A 20,137-nucleotide genomic window follows, 5' to 3' on the forward strand; every position below is an offset into this window, starting at 1 on the left:
ATAGTCAGCAATCATACTTGGCTCCCACCGTGTGGAGGTGCAAGATACACCCTGTCTGTCTGTCTGGTTCACAGTCTAGTGAAGACAGACAGGCATCCATGCACCTCACCCTGACCGAAGGTGCCCGGGAGAGCACCGTGGGGAAGGTCAGTGTGCTGACGGACATGTGGTGGCGGGCAGGGAGAGATTCATTTCCATCGGGGGAGAGCATGCCACCTCAGGAGACCTGGTTCTGAGTTCTTGTGTGGCTAACAAGGCTGTTTTTCAGCTTCCCTAGAGGATTGGGGTCAGTTAACCAAGTTATAGCGCTGGCGCAGCCTCATCCCAAGGGACTGACCACACAGAAGAGGCTCGGCTTTCTCTCTGCATTTGGCCTTAGCCTCCTGGATTGTGGGGGTGGGGGAAAGGAGGGTTGGATGTCCTGGGGGGTTTGGCTAGGGGTCCATCCCCCTGCCCTCTGAGAGAGTCATGTGCTGTGTTTCCAAATGCCTGGCTTTGTGATTTGTTTGTTGTTCAGTCATCATCTGGAGAAATCCGCTCTCAGATTTAATGGGTCCCTCAGGCAAAGGCAGTTCTAGTTGAGAAAACTTTTAAGAACTTGAGACTTTCAGAAGGAACTCGTGGTGTGGACTGGGGATATTGTTAAGCTCTTTATGTGTAGGAAGCTCTGTGGTCATGGGACTTTCCTGCTCTCATCAGGCGAAATTCCATTCCCTGCCAGGTCTCTGGCTGCCAAGGAGGAGAGGTTAGGGCACAGTCACTGGGGCAGGGCGTTTGACACCAAGGAAGGAGCAGCAGGAAATCCTGTCACAAAGGCAGCCCTCCGGAATTCCTGCAGTCTTTCCTGGATTGATCTCTGTGACCCCTCCGTTTTGAGCTGTCTAGCCTGAACAGTAAATGCAAGACAGGCCTTCTAAAGGTTATTGATGTGGTCAGTGGTCTGGCCTGAAAGTCTGATCTATTCTTGGTTTAACCCAGCGTTTCTGGAGGACTCTTTGGAAAGTTCTCCAGCTTCCTGGGCCATCTGTCTGTGAAATAAAGGCACCGTTGTTTCAATCCTGCTTTTCTGACCACAGCGGTCCACGTTAACATCGATCAATTACTTAGGTGCCTGATGAATTGAAAAGTTTAGCGCCTCCCCCCTCCCTGTTTTTGGTTTGCAAATTCAGGAAGGAAGAGACACAAATTATGTGAATGGAAAGGAAATGTATAGGGCAACAGGTCATATTGTATCAACATATATTATTTGAAAGGCAAGGCAAGAAGAACTTTTTGGTATCTTTCATCATTTATAGTTATAGTTCTCAAAATGAACTCCACATTAGGATGACCTGGGAAGCTACTTAAAATTCCCATCTGTGGGCCCTCCCTAGTCCAATGGAACCAGAATGGGGCCTGGGCATCAGTAGTTTCTTTAAAAAAATTTTCCCCCATTACAGTTGATATACAATGTTATATTAGTTTTAGGTGTATGATATACTGATTAGACATTTATATGCCTTATGAAATGATCACCCCTAAATGTATATGGAACTACCAACGACCCCAAGTAGCCAAAGTAATATCAAGAAAGAAGAACAAAATTGGAGATATTACACTACCTGATATCAAACTATATTATAAGGCAATAGTAATCAAAGCAGCATGAAACAGGCATAAAAACAGACATGTAGATCAATGGAACAGAATAGAGAGCTCAGAAATAAACCCACATTTAAATGGGCAAGAATATTCAGTGTGATGATAGTCTCTTTAATAAATGGTTGGGAAAAGTAGGAAAAATGAAACTAGACCACTTTCTTACACCCTATGCAAGAATAAACTCAAAATGGAGTCAAGACTTAAATGTAAGAACTGAAACCATAAAACGCTTAGAAGAAAACCAGGGCAGTAAACTCTTTGGCATCGCTCTTAGCAATGTTTTTTTTTTTTTTTTTTTTTTTTTTTTTTTGGGGGGGGGGAGGGGGGATATGTCTCATTAGTAGCTTCTTAAGGCTCCCCAGATGGGCCTACTGGGCAGCCGGGTCTGAGAACTCTTGTCTCGGGGCAGTGGGCCTTGGCAATCCTCGGGGTCTCTGCACTTGCTGCTTCTGCATACACCTGGTTGGCATCTTTACCTCTGTTAAGGTTCTTTGGCTGAACAATATGTTCCTTACTAGGTTGTATTACATTTCTTAGTATAATTTTCTTTTTCTCATATAGACATTCTGTTTTCGAATTGGGGTCTCTGCCAGATATGAGTGATAATGGCAATCAGTGCTCTAGAGACGGAGTGAATGTGGTTTATTTGTAGCTTTGTGATTTGAGGTTGCTCATGTGGTCTGCTTATTGAAAGTATGAGAATAAGGTACAAAATCACCCCCAAAACTCTCCATCCTACAAGCCCACATTCTCTTACCTGTCATAGCAATGGTGTCGCCACACATCATGCAGCTCCTGGAAAACACCACTTTGCCCTGTGATAGAATGAGAGGGAATGTAGAGAGTCATATCTTAGTGTTATAACGAAAGAGTACTGAACTCAGGCCCTCTGGGTTGAGAGCCCCCAGCTGCCCCTCAACTATACTTTGAGAATCACTGCTGGGGATAAATTCCCAGAAAAAGAATGACTAATTTGAAAAGAATTAAAATTTTGATGACTTTTGATAAATCTGATCACATTTATCTTCTATAGCTTTTATTAAATCTTAAATAGTATCAGAGAATACCTATTATATCTAGTGGTAGCCAACATAATCATTGAATAGTTTTTTCATTGTAATAAGCACCATTATTGTCATTGTGATTCTTTGATTACTGCTGGGTGGTTGATATTTTCTTATATATTTCTTTGCTGATTATATTTCCTCTATTAGTACATGCTATCCATACATTGGCATTTATTAACTGATCTGTTTGAATGCTTTATTCAGACAGTAACCCTTGGTTATAATTTCTGCAAATATTTTATCTTGGTCTATCTCTTTGTATTTTTTATAATATTTAATGTACATACATTCTAAATGCATTAACTTCACCATAAATATGGCTATTTTGTGATTTAAAAATTTTAAGTTTGTTTTATAAAGATATCATCTTACTTTTCTTTGTGGCCGATTTTAAAAATATGATATGAGTGATAATGTGCCTGAAATAATAGAATAACTTGTTGAGTCCATTGGTGGGTAGGTCTACGTATGGAGTCAGAAAAGAGGAATGGGACTTGACAGGTGCTTCTAATCCAGACCCATGAGCCTAGGGAAGTTCATGGATCAGCTACTGAGAAACCCGAAAACCTCTGATTTTTTTATTATGTTTGTGCATTTTTCTGGAAAGAGGGTCCATGGCTTTCATCCCCATATGAAAGGGGTATGTTACCTCCCAAAAGAATGAGGCCCATTTTTTATGGAATAATAATAATAAAAAAAATACAGACCAACCCCTTTACATTGGAGAATACTGGGGAATATGGAACATTTTCTCTCAGTTTAATGCATCTTTATAGATTTCTGATGGTGAGAATAGAGTTGGGAAAATAATTTTCATTGTGGCTTTAAGGCTTTGACATTGGTGTTCAGAAAATCTTTTTGTAGCAATAAAGAAATTACTAAAAAAAAAAAAATGCTAAGTTCTAGATTCAAAACAGAAATGCTTTGCAGAAAAAATTTTACCAAAGCCTGTTTTAAAATAAGTGTGTCTAATTTATGGATCCACTGCCCTTCTAAGTAGAGAAAATTTTAATATTTTGCACTCAGTTCCACAACGATTGAAGTTTAATAACAGGTTTTCATGGAAGTGTGGCTTTGTGTTCTGAGTTCCATATGTCCCCCGAAAGGTCCACATTTAATCACCCCATAAAGCTAACTGGACAACTTTAGACAATGGTATTTTTGAAAATTAGTTATTGAATGGCTCATGATGCAGAACAAGAATTGTCTTCATTTTTTATTTTTAAAGAAATTTAATTTATTGAGATTATGCATTTGGTTAAAAAAAAGTTGGACAGTACATCTGGGTATATGGAATGAAAAGCATACTTTTCTCCCACCTCAGCCCCCAACCATCAGCTCCCCTCAGCTCACTGTTACTGCCTTCTTCTGTGGAGCATCCTCTTGGTTATTAGGCAAGACTTCTGGAGATTACATTAACTTTTTTTCACAACCCTTTGAGAAAGAAAAAAAAGATTTTAAAATTCTAAAAGAACCACAGTCTTCACACAAATTGGCTCCAGCAGACCAACTAGTACTAGGGTTTAGTTTACCTTCTCCTTTTGCTTTGATATTGCATTAAATATCAACAACTTGAATCTCCAATTAGCATTTTTAATTTATTTAATTTTTTAATTTTTAAAATTTATTTATTTATTTTTTACATATGTGTCTTTATTCCCCCATTACTCCCCACCCCCCACTCATGCCCCACCCCCCTGTTGTCTGTGTCCATTGATTAGGCTCACATGCATGCACCCAAGTCCCTTGGTTGATCTCTCCCCCTTACTCCCACTGACCCCCACCTTCCCTGGGGTTTGACATTCTGCAATAAGCCAGGCAGAGAAAGATAAACATCATGTGATCTCACTCATTTGTGGAATATAATGAATGGCATAGACTGATGAACAAGAACAGATCCAGAAACGTCGATCAGAACGTCCTATTAGCATTTAAATCTGAGAAACTATTGCAAAATGTGACAATAGAAAAATTTCACTAAGCATATAATATCTTTAGTGTATAATTAATTTTAATTTTTAGTTAAGAACTAGTAAGTCTATTTAAAATTCAAAGAATTTCACATGATTAGTAATATTAAAAATATAAGAGGTAAAAATAAAAACAATACCGCCTTCAGCTTGAATAGAGATGTTTTAGTTATTGTAAGCTATGGGTTGTCATGTGGATACCATGCTAGTTAATAAAACATGGGTAGTTCTTTTGGCATTAATTTTCTAAGAAGTTATGCCTGTAAATAACTCCTAGATGCCTTCCACATCTCCTGGGTTGATTTATATGTATGCTAACCGAGGCAAGCATCCCTGGTGGTGCAGATGACCTTGTATCCACGGCCCTTGAGAGTATAAATAGTTACGTTGACAGTGCAGCTGTTGTGAACTGAGTTCATAAAATTGGGTTTGGGGTTTTTAATCTGGCATATTATTCTTGTTTAATTTCATTGTGGTCTACTGCTATAAATCAAGAAGAACGTTTGCCCACAAAAGAAAACGAGCTGGAATAATAATAGAGATATTGCCTTTGATTATTAAACATATTTCTTCATTTGGGTATCTGTCTTCTTTCAGCTGTTATTTCCTTGGATCTTATCATTATTTTTATGCTCTTTTTTAAAAAAACAGATCTTCGATGATTTAAGTAAGAAATAGCATAAAGCTTCCTTTCCTGAAACACAAGAATGAAAGGGGTGTGATAAAAAAGAAACCCATTTTTCTAATGCACAAACGTGGCACATGTGTATTCAAATTCAAGCCGTACTGACAAGGCCGACTCCATAATTTGTGGGGCCTGATGGAAAACAGAAATGTAAGGTCCCTTGTTCCCCCCAGAGAGAAGAAGTGTTATTAACAGCACTGAACTATAAAGCCTTTCCCTTTTTTCTGCATTCTCTATTTCAACTCATGTTTCTTATTTAAGGAGCAAATAAGAATCATGAGTTGAAATAGAGAATACTTCCTACCTTCAGCTTCCAGTTGAGTAAGGAAGGACTGAAAGGAAAAGGGCCGTTGGTGGCCCTGGCTTTCTTTGTTCTTTATGTCATTATGTTCGGTGTAAGTGGTTGGTTAATCCAGGGAAGTCACATTAATAAGACAGGCTCTGATAGAGTTCCTTTGCCAACACCATGCCATTCTCTGCATGTTCCAAGCCAGTTCTGATTAGTACAGAATGCGGGGCCCCTGTGGCTGCCAGCACCTGGACTAACTCACTGGAAGGTGTACTTGCTTGGAGTCGTGTTGAACTCCCATAATCAGAGTCCACCAGGATTCTGTCCTCACGTGGCAATGTGGCTGCCATGTGTAAATGGGTGCCAGGGAACGTGGCTGTTGTCCTCTCTCCTCCGCTCACACACCCTCAATGTCCATATGGACTTTATGTAAAAAACACTAGTTCAAAAATAATATTGTTAAGAATTTCAAGATAGTGACAGCAGAGCATTAAACGCAGTGCCCAGGGCACAGGTTTCATGCCCATAAAGTCAGCCCTGAGGATGGAAATGCATGTGGTCTATTCCAGTTGTTGTAACCACATCAGCTGAATCCCCAGAGAAGTGACTCCATCTCACCTCAACCAACCTCCCAGCTACCTGAGTAAGTCCAGGTGTTAACAGAAGAACTAACACAGACACCCAGAACTGACATATTATTCTTGTTTAATTTCACTGTGAGAAATAAAACATAGCTGTTGTTTTAAGCTATGACATTTTGGGATAGTTTGTAATAAGCAATAACAATATAGCTACATATATATTATGTACTCTCACAAATGGAATTATGTTATTCTTGTTGTCTGTATCTTGTCTTCCCCACCCCAATTTAGTGTGTCTTAGAGATCCTTCCTTCTCAGTCCATTCAGATTAACCACACTATCTAGCAGTGTTTTCCGTTGGCTGGATGGCTATAATTCATTCAATCTATTCCCTGACTGACAAACAAGGGTTGATTTTTATTCTTATCAACAGTGCTGCAGTGGATATTCTTGTACACATATCTTAATGCACTTTTATGGAGTAAGTTCTTACCTATGGCATTATATGGACATTGTCTGAAATTTGAAGTTTGATGAATATTTTTTAATTACGCTCCAGAAAGTATGCACCAATGTACACTCCCCGACAGTATGAATACAGCTGTATTGACACGTCTTCAACAGTGGACAATTTCAAACTTTGCAAATTTTGCCAGGAAGAAGAGACATCTTATTGTTACTTTTGCTTCTCCAATCGCGAGTGAGGTTGAGCATCTTTTAAACTGTTTCTGGGCAGTTGAATTTGTTTTTGTCTGTGACTCAGGCTGGTTCATATCCTTTGTCCAGTGGTGCATTAAATTGTAGCTACAGTTTATAAGGTTACAGGAGCAGTTTGTAAATTAAAGGCACATGTCATTTTGCCAGAGGTATGAAAATATCTTTGAGATATATTTTGTGATTAGGCACTTAGGACTGGAGAGACATTTTCCTGACTTGCCTTATGCTTTTTCTTTCTCAAGACTTCCATCCACTAACCTTTCCCCTCTGATCTCTTTTCCGTGAACTGTGCCCCAGTCCCAAATCCCTAAGGACCTATTACTCTAAAGCAAACCTTTAAAAAGGTGTTGTCTTGTCTACCGTGGCTCCGGGAAACTCCTTTTGCTTCCGGGGAGATGCTACTTCAGGACGCTAGTCCCAAATGAGTCAGCTTCTGGGTCTGTTTGCTACAAAGTACAGTTCCCAGCAATAATTCATTCTTATCTATTTGGGAAAAACTAAAAGGAAGACTGCATTTTAAAATTATGTCTCATGCTGTTTTTCTTGGCCAGATCAATGGCCCACCATTCATGCTCCTTACGGATCAGAGCCTTTTAGTGAGATGTCTTGCGGGTTGAAGCTAAAAACCCTGGGTGCAGAGATGAAGTAATTCTACGTTTGTGCCTGGATCTCATCATTCCCAGGTGCTCCAAGCATTGCCCTTCAGTGGTTCTAGAAAAACAGGATATAACCACGTGTGAGAAAGAGCAGAGACAGTGCAGAGAGCCTCGGGGAAGGAGACTGACAGACGTGTCTAAGATTGGGTGCGGGTATGGAAGTAGAGGAAGGGAGCTACTCTGAATCAAAACCTTAATTTGGGGGCTTAAGCTAACGTGGTGGGGAACGGTGCTGGTAAGCAGCCAAACAGAGTAGGCAAGATCCTCTTCCAGGAAAGTTCGGAAACTTCTTTACATGCACAGCATTCCCCTTGGAAATGGATGTTTATTTGTAAAAAAACAAAACAAACAAAAAAAAAAAAACAGAAACAAAAACACACCAAAAACCCAGACAAACAGCTCTAACCTCCATGAGAAATGAGAAGGTTTTCCAAAGACTGGCTTTCAATAAAGGGAAATACTCTTGTTTTAAATGCTAGAAATTTCTTTTGGAAGAAATTTTAAAATTGACATCCCATTTTTCCTTAGGGAAAGTATTGTTTTTGTTTTCCTCTGTGTCATCCTACAGGGTTCTGACTTTATTCTGGGCTTAGGTGGCTGGTTTCCTCAGAGGCTCCTGAGTTGTGTGCCAGTTTTGCTGCAGCAATACCTAGCACCAATATGTTCCAGGGCCTATAGCTCTCTGCTCCCCCTCGCTCCAGATGCCAGCTCTGACTGTTCATTGAAGTCAATGCTCTTCTCTCCTCAAACCCCTCCTTTCTGCCTTCTCCTGGGGCTTCTTCTCTGTCAAAGGCTGGGGGAAATGTAGCCGTGCTTTCTAGCTAAGAGTAAAAGGTGCTAGGAGTGAGCATGCACACTGGGAGCTGTGTCACCCACCAGCTGTGCTGTGTCAAGTTCATTTGGTGGCTTAGATGACCTATCGGCAGCACTTAAGTATGGTCAGACTGATGAGAAGATTGACACAAGACACCTCTGGATTAATGGTTCGCTGCGGCAGCGATTTTTATCTTTATAAAACATTACTTCTAAATTGTTTGTCAAGCTGCAAGCATATTTCAAAATTTGCAAGTTCATTAATAAATAGAGGAGGCATTTTCTAGGGTGGAAAGTGTATGGTTGTCAGACATGCTTGTGGCTAAATAAGATTTTACTGCATCCTGGCTGTGAAGTATTGGGCCAGATGTTCATACCCCGGGTATCTCACCTATAAAATGAGATAAAATATAGCTTGCATGGTAGTAGAGTGTCTGAGATATGATAATTATATATATTTAATAAGATTAAATATCTAACTTGATATTAACTTAAACATGTTTTATAAATGTAAATAATTAGAATGCATTATCAATAATCATGGTAAACTAATCTTTTATCATTATTGAGATATAAATAAATATACAATTATAAATTTCTAAGACAAAAACCATGCAATCATATAATAAAATCTCTTGGTTATCCATCGCCAGTTCAGACCTTAGATTCTTAGCGGCAGTGGAAGATTGGGGTCGTTAAAGAGCTGGCCAGTTTTTCATTCCTCTAAAGTTTTCATTTTCTGATTGAAATGCGGGTTCAGGGATGGAGAGAATGAGATTGAGCATCTCTTTGCTAAACTCTCCCTGGTCTTGAATAAGGGTGATATTTCTGGTCACTCCAGAGCTTCTGAATAGAAGTGAGAGATGAGGTAACTCCTCATCCATCCATTATAATAGAAATATACTCTACATGCAACAAAAGATGTCACATCTTGGCATAGATTCAGGCTTATTTTGAAAACATGCAAATTGATAAAGAGCAGACAATCTTGGCAACAGTAGACTTTTTATAGTAGTATCCTTTGGGTGCCAAAAACTTCTCACATATGGGTGCGTACACCCGCTTCTGCCTACATACATTTAGTTCAATGTGAGTGAATATCATGTCCAAGCGATACACCGGAGTAAACTGAAGGAAGGCTTAGGTCTCCGTACTCTGAAGTGAGAGGTTCAGTCAACTACCCAGTTAGCTCTTTTTTCCATGATGTCTCCGATGGGAGATACAGTGTAAACTCAGCCCAGATCTTCCTTTCTGATGGTGTGATTAAACGTGCTCTGTTTGGGTGTTGCTAGGTAGACGAGAATAATAACATGGCTTGGGTAAGAAGGGTATTGTCCTGAGGTGTGGCGTCCTTTTGACTTCCTCCCCTAAATGCGCTTCCTGCTTTCCGGCTGAACAGTGAGTCATGTGAACAGACGTGAGGATGTGACACAGGACATCAGTCAGGCCATAATTATTTGGATGACAAATCTGCATTCTGCACGTATCCCATCCAGGTAAAGCCAGGAAAAGCAAGAAGGACTGGAAATAGCTCATGGCTATATGGCAGCATCTTTGGTGCTAGTCACTTAGTGCTTTCAACATCTACTAGTAACACTGTCACATTAAAGTGGTAATGCTTACCAACATTCTCACTGCAAAGCTGAACGTTCAGATGCTTATTTCTATTTTTTTTTTTTTTTGTGTGTGTGTGTGTGTGTGTGATTTCTGGCAACTGGGAAGCATTTTTAGAGTTAATTCTGAGTGAGAGTTTCATAATATATGCTTGAGATAGACCTGTGTATGGCAAATAGAAACATGTACTGGGGAAATCACCATGTGGGAAACCTCCCTGGGGAAGGCAAACATGAGCATTAGCCTCCATTATGTGTCAAGAACCATGATAAGTACTTATGTGTCTTTGTTTAATCCTAACCATTACCTCTGTGAGGTAATAATAATAAATATAAAATTAGCCGTATGCCTAATGTTTACTGTAGGCTTGTCATTATGTTAAGTAAGCACCATATATACCTTGTCTCATTTGATCTTCCTAACAACACTGGCCAGTGGGGATTATTATCCTAAGTAAAAACTCTGAGATTTGTAGAGATTAAGGAACTTGCCTATGGGTGGATGGCTAGTAAAGCGAAGCAGTTTGGATTGAAAGTAGTCTTGCCTGACTTGAAACCTCATGATATGTACCATGCTGTTTCTCTCTCTAACTGTCCGAGTATCAAGCACTGTCAGCATAAACCAGCCAACCAATCAACTAAACAAACCAATAGACAAAGCAACAACAACAACAACAACAACAACAAAACAACAAAAAACAACAAACCCCAATTTCAACCTCCTTTAATGGAATGTATGTGAGAAAACTTTTACTATTCACTTGGAGAACAATAGCCTAAACGTGGATTAGTGCTCCCTTCTCACCAACACTTATGAAAAAATTAGAACCTGTAATGAGTTACATTCAACAAACATGTAACGCCTACTGTGTTAGTCATGCCTCTCATGACACCCTGAGGCGGAAATCAAGAGATACTCAAGAAAAGAATACCTTGATGAAACTGGTTTGGCTCAGTGGATAGAGCGTCATCCTGCGGACTGAAAGGTCCCAGGTTCGATTCTGGTCAAGGGCACGTGCCTTGGTTGTGGGCACATACCCAATAGTAGGTGTGCAGGTGGCAGCTGACCGATGTTTCTCTCTCATCAAAGTTTCTAACTCTCTATCCCTCTCTCTTCCTCTCTGTAAAAAATCAATAAAATATATTTTAAAAAAAGAAAAGAATACCCTCTTATACAAGAAAGCTATTGTTCTTATTTTAGCCCCTCATGCTATTACAATCATTTTTTTTTTTTTTATAAGAAGGGCCTGTTGGAGGGTTTTTCCTCTAATTTTCTGAGAGGTGAGATGTATTTTTTTCTCTGTACCAATCATGATATGAAAGAACATCCTCCTAAAAAGTCTTTCTTCCCCATGTCAACCTCAGTACCCTGCATAGGGAGATCATGGTAATGGCCCCTCATATCAAGATGATGAAATGATTCAACCTCTGAATGCCCTGGGAGATCAGGGTGAAAGATAACCTACCATTTCCCACTTTTATTTCCACTGCAATTTGTTTTCATTCCAAAGTGATTGACTTAGATAAAATGAAGTAAGATAATATTATATGAGTCAGCTCTTGGGTATTTGACTTATAACCAAAAGGAAAAAATAACCCAGAGACAACTTTGTTTAAGGATATCTCATGTGTGGTAGACAGTGAACATCTTAAATTTAAGACCTTTTTGAGCATGTTTAGCTCTCTTTATCACATAGATCTCTCTTGGTGTGGAGGTGATTCCAGAAACTTTGTATATACATTTTTAATACAATTTTAAGATATTGTGCAATTTAACACTTTTGCTGCTCCATACATTTTGTTCACACATGTGCAAATTTATCTGAAGTCCAGAATAGTGTAGCACATATACAATACATTGAAGGCACAGTCATGGGGGAGGTCAAGAGGAAGAATTGCATGAAAGAAATATTGGAGAAAAACAAACCCCATTTTCTTGTATGTTGTTCTTTAGTGAACTCATTTTATTTTTTCTTAAGAAGCACACAATAACTTAGCCACAACCTCCAAAGGTGGGTAATAAATAAGGTTGTCTCCGAACCTTAACCCTGTTCTCCACCTACCAAACAGAGAACAGCCTCCATGTCCCCACCCTAGACTATCAGCAACAAGTGGAAGTTCTCCATTTATACTTCTAATGAAAGAAAGTAAAATGATATTTACTTTTAGATATTGTGGATATAATTATGGTGAGTTAGAAGAAATTATTCAGTTTCCTTATAAAGCTACCTCATTGGTTTTACCACCAACTTAGGTTTTAAGGAGAAACTTCCATTTATTCATTCATAGACTATTTATTGACTACTTACTTGGGGCACATCATCATTCAAATGACATCCAAAAATATAGCGTATGGGTTTTGGGCCCAAGTAGGTGACTTTGTAATTCAAGAGGTAAGTCATATACATAGGGAAGATTGAATATTCATATATATTAATAAATACTAATATTAAGGGGGAAATTATTGGACCAAGGAATGATAAAATGACCAATATTATGCTTTTCATCCTCTTAAGTGCTGAAAATCTTTTCTCTTTAGTACTTTGTCTTGCATTTCCTCTCTAACACAAAGCTTTCATAAAACCTTACTTCCTGCATTGAAACCTTTGAGCATGAGGAGAATTATGATCAGATTATATTTGGTTTCAAATTATTCATTATGTCTTACCTGTGTGTGTCCACTTTTGTTTGTTTATGACTCTCTATTGCTGAGAACTGGCTCAGAGGTTCTGAGCCATAGTGAAGCTACTCAGTGTCTTCAAAGAAAGTTTTCCTCTAGATGGGGGAGCTGTTCTCTTAACTGAGCATGCAATTCTGGACAGTGAAGGAGCAGTGGACAGCCACCTAATAGGACAGATCAGCCAAATCAGTCTGGATATCAGTGGAGTACTATATTTCTATTTGTTCACCCGTACAACCCCTATTCTACCCACTTCATGATAAATCACTTGTTCTTTTAGCCTCTGTGCCATTCTCTTAGTATTTTAAATTTTGAAAACATACATTTTTATTGATTTCAGAGAGGAAGGGAGGGAGGGAAAGAGGGAAGGAGGGAGGGAGGGAGAGAGAGAGAGAGAGAGAGAGAGAGAGAGAGAGAGAGAGAGAGAGAGAGAGAGAGAGAGAGAGAGAAACATCAATGGTGAGAGAAAATTATTGATCATCTGCCTCCTGCACATTTCCCACTGGGATTGAGTCCTCAAGCTGGGAATGTGACCTCCTTGTTCATTGGTCTATGTTCAACCACTGAGCCATGCCAGCTGGGCAGTTTTTGATATTTTTTACTGTCTCCTTTATCTTCTAAAAATATGTGCAGTTTTGGGGTGGACTACTCAGGATGGCCAAGTGTTAAAGGACTGAGTGGAAAGTCCATAATTAGTGACTATAATAGATATTGAGTGTGTGCATTTAGATGTTGGGAATTGTTGGGAAGTGTGTGCACTCAATATCTATTATCTACACAATTATAAACACCTAGATATAGGTTTTAACCAAAATTAAAATTATAGTTCTTTTATAGGAAAGAAAGGCCAGTGGAAAAACACCAAGTGAGGTAGCTTTCTCCTTCCTCTTCAGGGCCCTTCTCAGGAAAACGGTCTGGAGATGTCTTGGTAGCACTAGTGCATCCCCTGTTTTTACAGTCAAGAGTCCAGGAGCAGATCCAGAGAGCTTGCAAGGATCTCCCCAAGGCCACCATACAAGACAGAGGCAGAGCCATATCAGCCTCCATATTTTCTCATTGCTGGCCCTGGGCTCCCCTTCAGCAGAATCTCTGACTGGGAGTTAAAAGCAAATGTGACAAGGCAACTATGTTTCCAAAACTATTTTGAGAATAAAATAAAAGTCACAAATCCTCTCAGAAAAATGCACATGTACACAAAATTTTGTATGTGATTTGGGGCATGAAGCTCACACAATGCCAACCATGTAGGGTCCATAATTCCCATTTTAAGAAGTCCTGATAGAGATGGTATTTGGCAGGAAGCATTCTGCCTATTTCTAAATCCTTCCATATTATAATTACACTTGAGTAATTATAAGACCAGAAGTGGTTACTGCCACTTCTCAAAATGCTCATTCAGATTTCAAATATTAACAAGGGAACAATTCCCAACATCTAAATCCATAAGTTGGTTCAACAAACACACACACACACACACACACACACACACACACACAGCTGAACATAAGCTGTTAATTAAAAAAGCAGCTACTTTATTCAATCTAAAGATAGTTTGGAGAGTTGAAAAATTTAAATTTATTACAAGTACCTAAACTTCCATTCAAAATCATTTTTGTCCCTCTTTTTTATCATATATTTTTTTATATTATACACATATCATAGTATATGTCATTAATTCAGTACCTATTATGTACAGTTTACTCTGGAGGCTAGAACATTAGTGGAGTAGCAAGTATACATAGACCATCTGTTATGTGTAAGATGGTGAAAAGGGTTCCCAAAAAGATATAGGCATGTTTTTACTTTTTTCTTGAGAGCTATTCAAGCTTCAAACAAGAGCGAGAAACAGAAATCACTTTGTTTTAACATCATGAGGAAGGTAAGTCTATGCTGGGTTTTTAAAGGCAGGTGAGACTGGAGAAAGACCTGAAACAAGTGGAAAGTATTTTAGTCTATTCTATCTATTACTACATAACAAACTACCCTAAAATTAGTCACTTTAAGCAGCCAACACTTTTCATTTTGCTCACAAATCTGTAATTTGGATAAAGCATGGCAGGGTGTGGGGTTGCGGAGAGAGAATGGCATGTCTGTGCTCCACTTGTGATCATTGGGGGGCAGTCCAGGGAATAACTAGGGAAGGGCTGGAATCAGCTGAAGACTCGCTACGAACATGTCTGGCAGTTCCCGGTGGCTGTCAGTTGGGACTAGCTGGAGCTAGTGACCAGAACTTCTGCACGTGGCCTTTCTGGGTGGCTGCTTGGCTTCCTCTGAGCAGAGAGGCTGGGTAACAAGAGCTAGTGTCCCAAGAGAACCACGCAGAAGCTTCTTCAGTTGTATGACCTGCCTCGTTAGCCATCCATTGCCACTTTGGTCACAGTCACCAGTGCACCCAGATCTATGAAGAGGGAACATTGGCTAATCCCTAACACATTTAAGTCATGCTGTAGAGTTAGCATGTGGGATGGGAGATATTGTGGCCAGTTTGTAAACAACCTGCCACACAGGCATGGAATTTATAGGAGAGAGGTTGCAGAAGTGGTAAAATTAAAAGGGCGTAAAGTTTGGGTGGAGTAGATTATTTTTTCTCTCTCTTTATTGATTGAGGTATTACATATGTGTTCTTATCCCCCCATTAACCCCTTACAACCAGCCCCCACTCATGCCCTCAACCCCTGGTGTCTGTGTCCATGGTTAAGCTTATATGCATGCATACAAGTCCTTTGGTTGATCTCTGGAGTGGATTATTAACAAGAATGACCTGGCTGTAGAGTGAAGGATAGTTTGAGGGAGAGGTTGGAGGTGGTACATTACCTGGGAAGTTATTACAGTAGTCTAGACATGTCATGATGAGGCTTTGTAAAGGGTGACTACAGACTGGAAAAAGGTGGCAGGTATGAGAGACATTGCCAGAAAGTATAGGATGTTGAAAATAACTAGATAAGAGAAGTAAAGAAAAAGAATGAGAGGGATAATGTCACTTTGTTGAGCCAAGTACAAATGACGATTCTTAAGAACATGAGGCTGCTTTTAGTCTCTATTTGTCCCACGTAGTGTGAATATTCATATAATTCATTGCAGGCATTTTATGTTTGAATGAGATTGTGGACCAGAATCCCCATTTTAAGATGAGAACACTGATGCTCAGAAAATTAGTTTACCCAAGGCTCCTACACTAGCACCTCTTATCTCTAAAGGCCAATCTATGGCCGTAACCAGTTTGGCTCAGTGGATAGAGCATCGGCCTGCAGACTGAAAGGTCCCAGATTCAATTCCGGTCAAGGGCATGTACCTTGTTGTGGTTCCATCCCCAGTAGGAGGTGTGCAGGAAGCTGTTTCTAACTCTATCCCTCTCCCTCTCTGTAAAAAATGAATAAAATATATTTAAAAAATAAAAATAAAGGCCAATCTATGAAGGCCTCCTCTGTGACACCAACTCAATCTCAAAATCTATACACATGAAACGCTTACAGAAGTAGTCCTTGCTTTGACAAAAGGTGGTTGGCCAGCTTATCTCTGACAAGTGCTAATATTTTTGCCACTAAATTATAAATCCTTTTAAGGGAGGGTCAGTGTGGCATTTATGTTATTTGCTCTACATGTGGAAGCTTAATCTTTGAGGTTGAATGCAATGGATATACGTTATACGTAATACGTAAGGCAAAAGCTCTTTCTTGCACACACCCTAAGTCAGGCTGTATTTTATGGTTGGTCCGCATGCCCCACTGGGTAATTCTGTGCTCTGCACCCAACAACCTGGGAGAGTTGAAGTGAGCTCAGTTTCCCAAGGGCAGAATGGCTGTGGCCTCACCCTGTCCTCTCTCGGAAACCTCATCTCAATCTCTTGCCCCAGGCTCCGAGGCCTTAGGCAGAGGCCGAGGTTAGATCTCTGATGCCCATTGATGGTTTCAGGGGCCACACGGGAGAACGGGCCCCGAAGAGGGAGGCACTCAGGAAATGAGGACACACTTCCAACCCGGCTCTTCTACTCTGAGCGCAAGCTCTGCTCTTCGTAGAGGGAAGATGACTTCTGCACATCTCACCTCTCATGTGCCTCCTTCTCCTCCTACACCCGTGAATCAGCTGTGTGCTCCCAAGCTTGAGGTTCAATTACTTTTATTATTAGGCTTGGCTATGATTGTCTTTAATGGTCAGAAAGTTACCCAGCATCTAAAAAGCACAATTAAAAAATTCGGCCTCAGTGTGTCCCTGGGATTTTGGGCTGGCAATAAAGAAAAATTTCCTCTGAGGGGTTCTTTTTAAACATTTGGCATTTGGTTCTTGCTCTCCACATTTTATTTCACACATGGAAACCTGAGGCTTTTTTATTTAGTCTATTCAATATGAAGCATATTGTAAGCAATTTCAAAATGAAAGTACCAGTTTAATGTCTTCTTTGAGGCAGAAAATATTTTATAGCGGATAATACTTGTTTTCTATGTACAACATCCATCAGATATATGAACACTAAGGATGTTCTGATGCTGGTTCCAGCCCTAAATGAATTGATGTTCTTGGGCAACTTACTACATTCTTTAGCATCTTGTCTTCTTATTGGGAAAAAGGAAAGACTATTATAAGCAATCTTACAGATAGTCTGATAGAAATACGGATGCAGCCCTAGCTGGTTTTACTCAGTGGATAGAGCATCGGCCTGCAGACTGAAAGGTCCTGGGTTTGATTCTGGTCAAGGGCATGTGCCCGGGTTGCAGGCTTGATCCCCAGTAGGGGGCATGCAGGAGGAAGCCAGTCAATGATTCTCTCTCATCATTGATGTTTCTATCTCTCTCTCCCCGTCTCCTTTCCTCTCTGAAACCAATGAAAATATATTGAAAAAAATACAGATGTGAATAACATTGGCAAAACGAAGTCCTCCAGGAGTCATCGTTGATGGTAGCGACCTAGGGCGTTTGCAGTAGGGATCACGTGGGAGTGATTCCAGGCCAGGCTGGAGCTACATTGGATTCTGTGGAAACAGGGAGTCCCTGAGCTTTATCAACCTGTATTATTTATGATTGAGCAGCAAGTGTTTCATAATATGCCCTGGCTAAACACAGCGCAGGAGAAGTTACCACCTCCTACACCATCAGGGAGCTGGGAAGCCACATAGCAGCACTGAGTGAGATGGCCTGATAGCTCAGGGAAATCCCTGCGTGTGTTGTTTGGATGATGCCAGTCGGTTTCAAGTGGGCAGGATTAAAATGCAAGCCAAGCCCCAGTTTTTTAAAATGAATGTCTGATGGTTTGCCAACCAGGGAGGTGGTGACAGAGTGCAGCAAACAAATCGCCTAGAGCTGTGTTGTCACCTGGACTGAGACATCCTGACACGAGTTGGCTGGGGACAGCAGCCAGTCTCTCGGCAGCTACCATGGAATGGATTTGGCAGATGAAAGGGAAATATGAAAATATTCCTCAAACATGGCCTTTTTTATTTTATTATTATTTTTAAAGCAGACTTAAAAGTTATGGTAAATATATATATATATATATATATATATATACACACTGTGAAATTTACCATTTAATCATGTTAAGTAAGTAATTCAGTGGCATTGAGCTCATTCATACTGTCTGCAACCATCACCACTATCTAGTAAGCAGTCGCTCCCCCGCTCCCCCGCTCCTCTCATCCAGCCCTGGTGACCACTGATCTGCTTTCCATCTATAAGCAGACTTTCAGGAAGAAGAATGGAAAGCCCTGTGGTTGGGGAACTAGGAGATGGTGGGAAGAGGGTAGCGTCTTTTTAAATTTGGGTTCCTGTCTTTTTTATTTTTTTTTTCTTTTAACAATATAGCAGCCTCCTTATAGCAGCATGAAAGTAGAACTGTAACTTTTGACTCCCTTCGCAAAACTTTTAAAACATCTTTACTGAGATCTATTTTATGTATTATAAAATTTACCCATTTCAAGTGTATAATTCAGTGAGTAGTTGCAAGGTGGTGCAACTGTTACCATAGTCCAGCCTGAGAGCAGTTTCTGCCTCCCAGAAACATCCCTCAGGCCTGTGTACACTATCCCATCCCACCCCTGCCCCAGGCAGCACTCATCTACTTCCTGCCTCTATGCATTTGCCTTTTCTGAGCATTTCCTAGTGGTGTAATCATATGATATGTGGTCTCTGTGTCTGACTCCTTTCACTGAGCATAATTTTTTTGAAATTCACGCAGAGTGTAGTAATGTCAATCAATATTTCTTTCATTCTTTTTTTTTAAATAACTGCCAAATAGTATTCCATTGACTGGCTATCCCACATTTTATCTACCCATTCACCTGCAAATATTTTATGGGTCCAGCACTATTGCTCTGGACAATTCTACTACCTATTCTATGCCCCCATTTTAGAAGTTTCTTGTCTTTAAATTCTAGAGGATTGGATTGTCAGATGGCCTCTAAGATTCTTTCTGAAAAAAGTCTCAGGGGCAGAAATGAGTTCTTAGGTCGTGCATTCATCCAACAGTATTTGCTGAGCCCTCACGGTGCACCAAGCTCTGTGGGAGAGGGCCAGCACTCGGGATTTCAGAGATGAAGCTCTTTTCACACGGTGCACAGCTCCCCTTCAGGTGGGTCAGGGAAGTAGACATTCTGGTGGGACCCATGTTCAACCGCATACAGCTTTCTCCTCCCCTGACCTTCTCGCTGCTCACATGCTCTGTGCTCCTCTCAGGTGCTCCCATTCCAGTCTGAGTTTCCCACACATTTTTTTTTTTTTTTCGGTAATTGCTTGTTTGCATGACTCTCCTATCTCTGGAATGTGAACAACTTAAGGACAGAAATGGTGTCTGCTTATAGGCCCTGAACCTAGTACAGGGTGAGGCATCTTGAAAGTGCCCAGAGGTTTTCTGATGAATGAGTGAATGAACGAACGAATGAATAAATTCTGGCAAGTGTCTGGAGCAAATGGAGGAATGAGGGCCACCCTGGCTTCAGGCCTCTTGAGTTCTAGACACAGTTGTTCTTCCCTCTGTAGTTTCACAGTCAGCAGTGGCATGGTTGTCTCTCCACAGTGAAGGGAGGCACAAGAACAGATGAGAAAATACAGTCCTCTGAAGTTCTCTCTGCTCTTGGAATATGGCCCGATACAAACTTCTTACCACTGTCATTCGCATTTCAATAATATCCCTAAGGTCACTCCGAGGGCAGACTATTTAGGGAAACAATGTAAAATGGTCTTACGTGGCAGGGTGGCCGGCCCAGATGCCAGAGGTAGTGACTTAGAATGGCTTCCCCGGCCCATTTGCAGGCCCCTCCCTGCCCCATCCTGCCACCACCCGGCTCTGCTCTTAGCTTCCTTCTTGACTCCTGCTCCGGGCCGTCCTGCCTGACCAGAGAGCCAAGAGCGCAGGGGACAGGGCGCCTCCTGTGTGACTCTGGGCCGAAGACAGAAGAGGGAAGAAGACCCAGGAGGCCAAACCAGGCGAGGTGCT

The 20,137-nt window shown here is 40.6% G+C and overlaps 1 protein-coding gene across 4 annotated transcripts in view; it reads left to right on the plus strand.

Moving 5' to 3' along the window:
• RAPGEF4 (Rap guanine nucleotide exchange factor 4) overlaps positions 1-20,137 on the plus strand; it is a 244,770-nt gene that overhangs the window by 61,695 nt on the left and 162,938 nt on the right. The window lies entirely within an intron of this gene.

The sequence above is a fragment of the Pipistrellus hanaki genome (genome assembly GCF_964339955.1).
Source record: "Pipistrellus hanaki genome assembly, chromosome: 8".
NCBI classification, from domain to species: Eukaryota; Metazoa; Chordata; class Mammalia; order Chiroptera; family Vespertilionidae; genus Pipistrellus; species Pipistrellus hanaki.